This window comes from Ostrea edulis, chromosome 7 (assembly GCF_947568905.1).
Source record: "Ostrea edulis chromosome 7, xbOstEdul1.1, whole genome shotgun sequence".
NCBI lineage: Eukaryota > Metazoa > Mollusca > Bivalvia > Ostreida > Ostreidae > Ostrea > Ostrea edulis.
In genome coordinates this window covers 62,037,640-62,050,801 of record NC_079170.1, presented here as the reverse complement: position 1 = coordinate 62,050,801, position 13,162 = coordinate 62,037,640, and the positions used below count along the sequence as shown (strand labels likewise).

Sequence of the window (13,162 nt, the reverse complement as noted above, 5' to 3'; positions counted from 1 at the left end):
TTTATCCAAATTTGCATATTTGCTGCCTCTTTTACATATATACTTATTACATATCACCATCATATCTTTTATGATTAAATCAATTCGTGCTGATTTGAGAAACTATTTCTGGGTGTAGTGAGCCACCTTAAATCCAGCCTCTTTATGTCTGAAAAGTTCAGATTATTTTTTACACAGATACATGTATATAGTAATTTTGGCAGTGTTATTTACAATACCTGTTCAAATGCATTTGAATTTCATTTCATATATTTATATATGTTAATAACATTTTGAGAACAATTATGTCCAGTTGCGAATACTTATACATTATACAGTCAATTAAGAGAGGGGGGGCTCTAAATATATATATATATATATATGTATATATATATATATATATACATGTATATGGATTCATTATTTTGAGTTAATATGTACTGCATTCATTTATTGTATCAGAGCGAGTAAACTGGGAATTTAAAAGCTTTGAGTAAACATGCAAGTGCAAAGAGATGTATGCATTGAATTATATCAATTTCCTTTGAGTGCATTTGAATCTGTTTTATATAAATCAATTTATATCAAATATTGTTGAAATAAGTTATCAGTGCATATTAATTTAGTGAAGCTTTTAGGTGCATCGTGGATGCATCTAGGAGCACATTCGTGTAGTATTGCATGATTACATGACATGAACATCCAAAACAGCTGATAAGCCAAGTTTCAATCGGGTATGATATAGTAATAAAGTTTGCCAACACTGCAAGAAATGAGATGATGGTATCGCACATTTTAATTTAATTAGCATGACTCGTTTACTGTTTATAAAACGGTCACGTTGACGTGTTTGCAACTTAAAATTGCATGATGTAGGAATTTAATTATCCTAGTTCATGCAACTCTGTCGTTAAGTGTTTCCATTGCGGGGCTCAATTGAAAGTCTGTATCAGTTTTTATTGCTTTGCTTTAAATTTTGCGTTGATAGAAAAAAACCAAGGCTTTAAAATATTTCATATGATATATTACATATAGTTATTGGTTATGAATTGAAAGAAAAAAAGTGTTCATGGAACAACAAATGAAGATGTGTTTTCATAATAAACCATTAAAATGGTTTAGTAGATGTAGAAAACATTAATTGACTGATTTAGGTATTTTATATTGATGTTAAGTATCTCACACTTTCAAACTATTTCTATTCAGTATTGATTTATTGGGTCAAACTAACCGTTTGGGAAAAATGGTCCAATTCCAATCACTGCAACAGTGATAATTCAAATGAAAATAAAAATAAATATTTGATATCTGTTTTTCCTTGGGTATGATCTTTTAATTCTCTTTTCATGTACAGCCCAAAATTTATAGCAAAATTTATAGCTATGGTATCGATAATCCATTTCACTAATGCTGAGAAAATTCCACATAAAACTTTTAAGCCAATTAAATTTGGTTCTGATTTATCGCTTAACTGTCTGACTAATGAAACAATTTCTTTTTTTTTTCAAATGACAACATATTGAGGGTGGAAACTAAGAATTAATAGATCAACTTACCAGAGTAACTTTGGTGTGGGAAAGTATCCGTAGAAATCAAACCCTGATCAATTCCTCTATTGGAGACGCCAGCGAGATCCAATAAATACTGTACTGTTGCAAGGTTTTTTGCAAAAATTTGTATAATACTAGTTGTTAGCTAAGTGTTAAGTTAAAATCCTGGAAAACTGAGCACAACAGCCAATGGAAATGTTTGTACAAATGTTTGAACCCTATACCATGTGACAAATGAAGGCCCTTCCAGCCAATCAAATAGGCTGGTCTTCAAGTGAGTAAATTTTACAAGTATGTAGGTATTATTTACGTAATTGGCAGCTCTGAATGCTCTCTCTGATACAGCTTAAATAATCCAGAGAATTACTCATTTAAAGCCAATTCCTTGGATTAGAATAACTTTGGAAAAATTATTGGTGGGGTTTGAATGGAATCTGTGCACTCAATGCTTCACTCCACATAATCTTTAGTAAGTTATAGAAATTGAAATTCTTGCAAATTAAGAATGATCAAAATGGGAATGACCTGGTGTGATCTGATACATGCATTCATTCAAGATGCAAATCTAGATTGGAGATCAGAAAGTTTATAATACAGTCCATTGAAGATAGTCAGGTCAAGCCATGAAAAATATCGTGTATTCCTGGCAGGCTATGAAAAATATTGTGTATTGCAGTACTTTCAAATGGAGTCTATTCCAAATTTATGGTTACCGTGTCTATAGAATTATTTTTTACAAACTTAATAGCTTTGATGAATTGTGAATTCAAAAATAATTACAGAAACTCAGAAGTTTGAAAAATAGGACTTAGAGTGTTGTTTTGGCTTTTTTAAATGTAAAAATGAAATTGTGCATGTGCCATTTCCAATTGTCACCTTTAATTAAATACTGATGAAGTGCTTCTAAGCAAACAGATATACAGTCAAATAAGTATAAGCATATTATATGTCCCAAATTTACAAAAACTATTTAGAAAATGACTTTTTCTTAGAGTTTAATATGGTTCAAGAAGAAAGATAACTCATTCAATGAATCTATTTGGGATTTAAGTTCTGAGTTTTTTAAACTCGTAGAAGAATTTGGAAGATCCTGTAATATCATAGGAATTTGAATTTGCTCTGTTCTTTTTATACCCCATGTTTTGCTCTCTTTGGATTGTCTTATGTTGTTCATAAAGGTACCCAAAATAGATATTTCAAATGGTGAAGTCCGCAATAAGTTGGGGAAAGTTTGGACTTACAGATCTTCATAATGGTTTTATCTAATGAATGGCTTGTCTGGGATTGTCTCTGGTCACTTGGGTATGGGGGGGGGGGGGGGGGGGGGCATTTCTATTAACTTAACAAACTTTACACAACTTGTTTCATGTGTATTTTAATTTCATTTTGAGATTAAAATTCTGAAAGACAAACATAGATGGGAGCCTTATATCTAACTGTATAGAATGATTGCTTATCCAATTTTCTGCTGATTCAGATTAATTTGGATTGCCTATAATGAGAATTTTAAAAAAATACATGTATTGAAATTTGTTCATATTATGAATATAAACTTACAGAATATAATAATTTAAAAATCAAAATTAAAATTGTTATGAATTTTCTAACCTTTATAAGTCTTGTCTGAGGCTCTGCAGCTAGCACATAAGATCCACAACATAGATTTATTACTATAGAGCATTATGCTCTGAGGAAATCACTTTTTGATACATTAAAACCATGAAAAAATTTTAAGCCATGAAAAAATTGAATTGTGTTTATGAGCTTCAGATTAAGGGAGCCAGTACAGTGATTTTATTTTCGTCTTCATGTTTGACTGCTGTTGCCATGTGAAGATCGAATTTGCTGAAAAGATTTACTCTGGTTTAGAAAACACTAAAATTGTCAATACAGAGATTTATATTAAAAATAACGAAGTCTCTGGAAATAATGTAAAAATCAAATTGTGCGGCAGTCTTCTTTTATTCAATTTGCTTAGGTTGTTCAAATTTGCTGTTGAAGACTTCACAATTCTGTTAATGAGCTGTTGTTTGTGGCAGCATGATTGCATTTATAAACAGTTATACATCTTGATGTCATGGAAGAAGTTTTTTTCTTGAATTGAATCTGAATAGTTTACAGTCAATTTCTCCTAGAAAGAATCAGGACGACTTACTCTTAGATAATCAGATGCAGTATTGGTTTCAGTGGATTTTGGATAAACTTTTCACTGAATGCATGTTGCTTATGTAATGCAGCGAAAACAGAATATTAAAAGGAGCTTTAACTGTGAAGTAGGGAGTAAAAAACTTTCAATTCTGAACCACTGTTAAAATGCTGAAATACAGAAATGGGTGTGACATTTGATTGCATATTGAGAAAATGATCTAAAATATCTCTGCAATGAATTATTTATTCATTTACGTACTCTAGCTTGTACAATTTTGTCCCTTGTGAATGTAAGAAACTTCATGTTGAAATTACAACAAAATGATGCTCAATGATGATTTTTATTTAATTTAAGCTGCTTTAGTCATTTTGGAAATCGGTAAACATGACTTTCACGGCTAATACCTATTCAAACAAGTCCATTAACCTCCAGGTTTGTAGATGTCTTGTGATTTTTTTTAATTACATGTATATAACTTAGAGGCTCAGCCTCACTGCTCGACTTAAATACCATATGTAAACTTATTTTAGCAAAATCCATTATTTTAGGGCCATTTGCACTGATACGAAAGTGCAATTAAATTTAGGTTTGCTCTAAGATATGAAATTCTTTATTTATAGCCACTACGAAGTGCTAGTTCATGACTACGCCACCTTGTACTCCAGCTACAATTCTGCTACACTTGAAATACACTGAATTTTAAAGAACACACAGTTAAATGTTTCTGTTTTGTCCGTCCGTTTGTCAGCAGGATTATTGGAAATGTAGGCCGATGCCAATTACTGTAGGAACATTTAAGTGAGCAAATTTCAGAGGAGTTGACCTCATTAATCTAGGATGTTAGGGTGCCTGAATTGCTGAAGTTTAGTTTGATTTTATACTTTTTAAAATCCCTCTTGAGAATTTTTCACTCATTAAGTCTGGGGTTTTTTGAATGCCTTTAATATGGATGGCATCATATGGAATGGTATCATGCAATACGCAACTTCCGAGATATCAGCTCTTTTGTGATAGAGGTACGTTCAGTGTTCTGTTGAACGCTTGGGTGGGTACAAGATGTATACATATACTATAGACTAGCTATGTTAATATGAATAAAAGTAATGAAAGTGTAAATTCTGTTTATATCAGCTGTTGGTATACATTAAACTGACCATAGCAAGAATAATATTTGATTGAATTAGGCCATTAAATTAAATATAAAATTATTTTTTATTTCCTCTTCTGTGCGAGTGATATTTTAATCAAAGAAAAATGGTGATTATCGCGATTTTTGTTTGAGCTATTTTATTATCAAATACTAATAAACTTACTAATATTGTGTGTCCCTGCAGTTTGGGTGGTTGCATGATGTCTGATAATCATCGTTTAGGCAATATATCATTGCAGCGATAAGCATTTGTACCCACCGCGTGTGGACGACAGTATGTTTTGCGTCTCACTGTGCGTAAGAGTTCCACAAAGGGAAAGAACTATTGGGCAACTCGGAAATTGCGTATTGCTTTAATATGGTCTCATGCAAAGTCATTCATTAACTTAGATTTCAAGTTAGAATTAATTCAACACTTATAATATTCTATCTTGTAAAAGTCTGGAAAAAACTTAAGCACATATACCTTAAGTTAATGAAGATTATTATAGGTTAATTCTGCAGTATGCTCATAAATGGAATCAATAAAATGAAGAGGGGTTATTCGGTCCCTGTACCTTTCAATCAACATCTGAGAGCTTTATAAGACAAGTAATCAACTACCAACATGAGGGCATATCAACTCCTGACACATTTAAGCAAAAAAGCTGAAAATGCTCATTTTAACATTGCAAACAAAATCAGATTGATTTTGGAATTTATTTTATAAAACCTCTTCAGTGGTAGAGATAAGAAAATTATATTTCTGAACTTGACCTTTCATGTGTCATATTGTATTTTCAAAATTGTTATGTGACCTAGCTGTTTTTGAAATAGTTTTATCAGAGACAAAATGAAATCCAAATCCAGATAATTTAGGATAATTTTACCTACATATTCATTAAAATTGAAAATTGTAGAGTTTAATGTTGAAGTGGTAAATTCTAAGCCTTATAAACTCACACGTTAAATGTTAAAAGAATGAATCGTCTCAAACTGTCATGAAAGTATGTGGAGGCATTTATACAGTCAGATAGGTCATATTAGAGCACAGCTATTCTTAGAAAAATTAATATTAATGATATCAAATATTGAATTGAGCTGTCAACTGGCAAAAACACGTTCAATGTGTAAAACTAGAGCCTCACTCAGCAAGCAGAATTTGCCCTAAACTGACAATAAGATTTAATTTGACAATGACTTAAAAGATAAAGAAAATTCCGAAATTCCTCATTCTGGCAAAAAGTTCAATATTTGAAGCATTATGGTAATTGCTTCAGAAAATATTGGTCTGTCATGATGCACACACTGCTTCTCAAACTTTCATATTTTCTACAACTGTATGAGCTGCAACTTGGTATAAAATGGCGGTGTACAATGTGAGGCAAATAAGTGTTCCATAAGTATATTGTGTGCAATTTTTTTTTTTTTAAAAATGTTATTTTCTTCTCAAACCCTAAAATCGCTCAAATCTGTGACCATCGATCGTGTGGCTTTTAAAGCACTCGCCATCATGATCATGATAAATATATTTTTATTAAGGTGTCATTTTTAAAACACGTTTTTATTGGATTTCGTGGTTTTAAGTATATTTTGAAATTTAAGCAAAAATAGAGGCTACTTTATTGGCTCAGTAATCTTGAACTAGCTTTGATATCCTTCTAGAAATTTTCAATACTGGCAGTAGCTGTTCAAATTTGATGAGGCTTTTGGGTGAGTAGAAATTAAGTGTCCTGTATTTCTTTTTTGCAAGATTTCAAAATTTACTGAACTTGCTGATTTTGACCTCCATTAAAAACTTTAGTATTAAAAATAACTTTTCAAATACAAAAAGAAAAACTTTTATATGTGACAACTTTTGTTTGCGAATTGCTGATGACTGCAATGTTGCCAGCAATATTAATGTCCAACATGGCCCACCATATCATATAACAAAACCTGTAGAATAGCAAGGAGAAATATTTGCGTTTTTGAATTCATGTTCTGATCAGCTGAAAATAGTTTTACTGTAACATTGCATCTGTTGTATTTTGTTTTATCCATGTTTGAGACAACACAGTGGATGTTTAAGAGGCCCTATAAATCCCTTATTCCAGTAGAATATGTTAAATATTGTATACAAACATTCTAGTTTCTCTGTCTAGCTTGGGAGAACATTTAGTCTTCAATGAAATAACTACGGTAAGAAAGGCATAGAGGGAACGGATACCTGCAACTGGGACAATGTATTCCTTAGAACCACGAGATAAAGCATTAACATCTCTGTATTTACATCTTTTTCATATTAGTTGTGAATAAACATATTTGAGATTTGCATTAATTAATTATGAAAGATTATCCCAAGTGTTGGTTATCTACCCCCAAAAAATTATGCTTCAAAAATCATGCCATTCCAATAAAATGCTGTGCACTTGTTTCTCATTTGCTTATCTCTTAAATATAAATTATGTGTCCTAATACATGTAATATGTCTGTTGTAAAGTTTTATGGGACATTTAGTGCAAATGAATGAGCTATGCTGCATTTTTTGCCTCTTTGATTAAGGTTGCATTTGACAGAGTCAGGCTCTAATGAATGAGATAAGATGTTGGTTATCTGGGCTTCAAAGCAACATCCAAGACTGATATGTTTCAGATGATTTGATTGGTGGATTTTTATTGACTGTGAATGCTTGCAGATTGTGTAATTTTCATTGAAGAATTTATGTAATATTAAGGGAAGAATTTCTGTATGATATTGAACTTACCTGAACTGGTACATTTGGATAATGACCAGCTACCAGTGACTATATGCTCATCTAATGGTTGTACTTAACACGAAACATACAAATGACAAAGATGGCATATCATATACATGCACTTTACTATAGTCCCTTAGTGAGGTTATAAGCCTCCATCTGTCACAGCTCTTAGTTTTCACAGGGTTTTTTTCATCATGCTTTGATAGGAAGCTGAAATTTGGTATGTAATTTGTATATCTACACAGTTCACTGATTTTTACTAGATTTATGGGACTTTGTGCCAATTATATAGTTTTCTCCACCTTGCCTATAACTTTAATTGAAACTGAAATTAAATAAGTTGATATTTAAGCTGGCTCACTACACCCAGAAATAGTTTCTCAAATCAGTACGAATTAATTTAATTATAAAAGATATGATGATATACAATAAGTATATATGGCAAAACTATACAAATTTGGATAAAAACATGATTTTCAAAAAATTATTTCAACACATATGAATAAAAGACTCTGGGGAATTTGAACCCGAGATATGCAGTTCACCAGCCCAATGCATTAACCACAGAGCTACGATGACTGGCAAACAAATCAATCAATACAAATAATTTCACAAAACATTTAAATTGCCATATCTTGTGACATAGTGTCATACAGAGTATACACGTATCAACACTTCGCCGCGAGTTACGTCCCTTTGCGGGGTCAGCCAAAGGTCAATCGGTGAAAAACCAAGTTTTCTTTCTCTACCTTACCAAATGTTAGATGCTATTACTTTGAATTTTAGCCAATTACCAAGTTTTCATACAAGTTAATGGGTTGCCCCAATCTGGGGCATTATTGTAGTTGACTGCAATTGATGGAAAAATAACAGATGTCAAAGCTACAGATAGGAAAATTACAAAGGCCAACGTAGGGAAATACGATTTTTATCCAGAAGATGGCGGACAAGGGACGTAACTTTCGCGAAGTGTTCAGATACGTGTATAAGCTTTAGTGTAGTGAGCTACCTTAAAGACCCATCTTGTGACCATATGGTTGGTGAAAATGTAGGCAGAGCCTAATCTAAACAGATGTTATTTACCTGGATTAAAAAATAATTCAAATTAGTTAGCTGTAGATGAAAAGGGCTGATACACATGCTGTTAAATGGTATCAACACATTCTGGTCTTGGATACCCAGGTGACTTAAGCTGGAGTAAAGCTGTCAAGTGGATGCTTCAGACTAAGTTTCATTTTGTTACAGATGACTTAAATTGACAGTTCTAACAGTTTGTTACGGAAATATTTTAATTTCATTGATTCATTTATTTTTTTTAAAGCAGCATTTTCAATAAAACAAAAAAAAAAGATTTTGATTAGACAACTTCTGGTTTGATCTGAAGAAGTCTGTTTTATCCATTATATAGTGTGCCCCGTGGGGGGAGGGGGTGGGGGTATTAGTCCCAAAAGGACAGTTCTAAGTTTATTTTGTGAGATTCTAAATAACTTGCTGAAAAAAATATGAAATAATCTTATTTTCCTATTCTTATAATTAAACAAAAACTGTTTAGGTAAAAGAAAAATATATAATGCTTTATTTCTGTGCTACATATTATACATATGTACAATATAAACATATTGCATTGTATATATTTTGCACATAAATTTTTTCACATACCAATTATTAATTTGCACACTTTTTTAGGTAAAATTATTCGCACAGTATATTACATGAACAAATTAACATATGCATTAAATTCCAGGGTGTTTTTTAGTTAACATGGGGATGAATGTTCAGAGAGCTACTGTCATGTCACACCTGCCTGGGATTCAAAGTTTTGATTATAAGAATAATATATGATGGGGATATTTCACATGAGTATTCCTTGTGACAAGACTTTTCTGTGGGTACCAAAATATTTGACTGTGACCTTGACCTTGGAGTTTTCCTTTTTGAAAACTTTAATCTTGCTGATAACTTTCAAACAGAAAGTGCTAGAGCTTTGATATTGCACATGAGTGTTCCTTGTGACAAGACCTTTCCGTGGGTACTAAACCTTTTGACCTTGGCATTTGACCTACTTTTAAAAAGATTGAAATTGGTCATAACTTCTAAATGGTAAATATTAGAGCTTTCTTGCACATGAGCATTTCTTGTGACAAGATCTTTCTACTGGTACCAAGATATTTGTCCTTGTGACCTTGGCCATCTTTGGAATTGGCCATTATCGGGGGCATTTGTGTTTCACAAACACACCTTGTTATGAAATGTTTCTCAACCAATCAGAGTCAACTAATTTACATGAAAGTATAATATATTGTTTTATAATATTGAGCATTGTAGCCCATATATATTGGCCTCTTTTTAAGGTTTAATCAACTTTACAGACATCATATAAGATATTAGAGATGATGGTGTAACATTACAAGCATCTAATGAATGAACACCATCTCATCAGAGCTTTTGATGGAGGTTGTCACCTCTTGTATTGCAGTGTTTGACGAGCTCTAATTATGAATTATCAGATAAAACATAAGATAATAGAATTGCTGTTTATCTTGTCAATGGTCTGTTTCAATACACAAGTATACACAGGAACTCAGATTCCTTCAAGCAAGTGAAAGTCTGTTTCATGTATTCCTAGAAATAATGGATATGGCTTTGTTACAGTTCTTCATGAAAAGTATGCCAGCATGAAGCGTTGCAGTTCATACCCTCATGTATTTTCAAAAACAAAATTTAGTTTCTATATTACATTCTACTTTCATTTCTGTCAGAATTCCTAATCATGTACATTTTTATATTTACCAAGATCCATACATGCATTAATTGGTCACAATTCAGGAAATGGCTATCATTACAACTGTGACGACATACTGGAAATATAAATATACACATAAATAAAAGTTTTTGCTAGATTATTTAAAGTCATATTATTAGCATGTGTATTCTTGAAAATTCATAACAATTTGACCATAGTCATAAATGAAAATGGGATGGTCATAAGATACAGCAAAGTTTTTATAATTAATGTGTAGGTAGATAAGAAAGGTAAATGACTGACCACCCGATAAATGCCCATCATCAGGACAAAGAAACGTTCACTTGCAATGACTGCAAGGTCAGTAATTATAGTTAATTCCTAACATCTGGCAGTCATTATCTCCCTGTTAAGGTATTCAATGTATAATGACCATATTTCATATCTAATAAATGGACAGTGGAATATTTGTAATCATGGTATCATTGTGAAGGGTTCATCAAATAAAAATAATCCACCATAGGAATTTTCAAAATTTTGTTTACTGTTTTATTTATTTCACCTAGAAATTAACATTGAAGTATATGGGAAAAGCATGTTTTATTACAATATTTTAAAAACAAATTATATTTTCATATCAATCTCTTGGTAGAAAGTTACATACACTTTCTTTTAATGAAAATATGAAATAAAATTAATCATTGATCACACACATTTTTAGAAAATTAGACTTTTCTTATTTTTACAAAGGGCAGACAACTCTTCCAAAAAGTCTTAAGTGCAAAAAGGTCAGCTTCTAATAATTTACCAGTCATGTGAATTTCATCTGCTTCACTTTCATCATTATTTAACAATAAACTTTTATGTTGATCTAAATCCTTCAAAATTGTTCATTATCCTTTCATTATACATGGAATACCTTAAGTTAAATTATTCTGTTAATTGTCTGCTGACAATTGCTAATCATTAATTATCTCTTACGAATTGAATTAGTATAGTGTATTTTAAAGATTATCCTTTTGAAGTAATTGATTGATTGAATATTGTGTAACGTAATTCCCTCTCGAGAATCTTTCACTGCTATGGAGACGTCACCATTGCCGGTGAAGGGCTGCAAAATTTAGGCCTATGGTTGGCGCTTATGGCCTTTGAGCAGGGAGGATCTTTATTGTGCCACACCTGTTGTGACACGGGGCCTCGGTTTATATGTACGGGTTTTATCTGAAGGACCACCCCATTTAGTCACCTTTTACGACAAGCAAGGGGTACTGAGGACCCCACAGGACCCATGGTTTTAATGTTTTTGGTTACATTGAGGATAATTTTAGATCTTTAGTGGTAATGTTTTTGGTTACATTTGTAATTTGTCTAAGGATAAGAGCTACATGTATGCATGAGGGAGATAATCCTTAATTTTGAAATGATTTTCTAAATTTTATCACAGCAATTAAATATGCACTGAAGTTTAAGTTAGATTGGCAATATGCACTGAAGTTTGAGTTAGATTGACAATATGCACTGCAGTGTGAGTTAGATTGGCAATATGCACTGAAGTTTGAGTTAGATTTGGTAAATGCAGAGATTTGAGTTTGATTGGCTATAAATGCACTGAAGTGTGAGTTAGATGGCAATATGCACTGAAGTTTGTGTTAGATTGGCTAAATGCACTGCAATTTGAGTTAAATTGGCAATATGCACTGAAGTTTGCATGAGTTATTAGATTGACTTAATGCACTGAAGTTTGAGGGCCTTAGTAGAAGAGTGTTGACGAGACACAAAGGTTTTGATTATGACATCATATAAGAATGACAAAATGTCACACATAAACATTTCATGACATAATTCATTTAAGAAATAAAAGAAACAAAACACTAGAAGATATAAAACATACCCATCAAACAAAGGTGACCCTGGTATTCAGTTTTCTGCTGTTAAATCAGCATTAAGAACAAATGAGGAGGTAGTCTTTCTTGTAATAAATCTCTCCAACATCAGCTAGCTAAGGACATCATTATAAAAGCTGCTTTTAATGAAGAGAAGATGCATATTCAAGGCATTTTAGCTTAAACAAAATAGTTACAGCACTTACAAATTGCATGCCCACAACCAAACTAATATATATGATTAAACCATATCATATTACATGAAATATCTTAACATTAGCATTGGCAACAGATGTGAACAGTTTTCTCAAATGAAAAGCTGTGGAATTAATGGCAATACAATGCAGTCTTTGATTATTTTTTTTATAGATTTCCTTTTGCTGTTACCTGTTGATGTTGACACGGTGTGTCTTATAAAGCCTTTGTTTGTTATGTTTTTTTTTCTGTCATACACATTCATTAAACTATTGCAGCCAGTGTGATGAAATGTAAAGACAATCAATCTTGATTTTTAGGGCAGGTGATTGGTTGAAACATCACTTCCTTCTTGTCAATATATACTTAATCCTTTCAATTTGCCATATTCATTTGGCAATAGTTAATCTCCATTTGCCAATATGCAATTTTCGAATTGCTCTATAGTTGTTTCCCTTTGTTACGGTGCATATTATAATGATGAGACTCAAAATATATTTTCAAACACACACGATTGGTACAAATGTTTATCTCTGCATTCATATATTGCATAAAGGATGATTACCAGCTGCCAATACAAGCACCCAAACTGCATTTGGAAACACAAATATAGCAAGTATACGAGAATGAACTAGTTAAAAGACAATTAGAAATTCACCATCTTTCTTTGTTAAAAGTATTGCTTATGATAGTATCGAAGAGGAAATGAATGATAATTACATATTTAATGCAGTTTCAAACAATTTCTTCTTGATGTGGTCAGTTTAATATAAACAACTGGCTGATATAAATAA

General features: G+C 32.0%; 2 protein-coding genes across 4 annotated transcripts in view; one reads left to right on the top strand and one right to left on the bottom strand.

Moving 5' to 3' along the window:
* LOC130048348 (G-protein coupled receptor dmsr-1-like) overlaps positions 1 to 3,265 on the bottom strand; it is a 48,307-nt gene extending 45,042 nt beyond the window's left edge. The window contains exon 1 of one of the 2 annotated variants that reach the window (XM_056144955.1): positions 3,138 to 3,265. The gene's annotated coding sequence lies outside the window, so the exon portion shown is untranslated. Of the gene's footprint in view, positions 1 to 1,535; positions 1,887 to 3,137 lie in introns of those variants that run through there. The other variant, XM_056144957.1, reaches the window with a different exon arrangement.
* LOC130048347 (protein MON2 homolog) overlaps positions 1 to 13,162 on the top strand; it is a 170,916-nt gene that overhangs the window by 93,973 nt on the left and 63,781 nt on the right. The window lies entirely within an intron of this gene.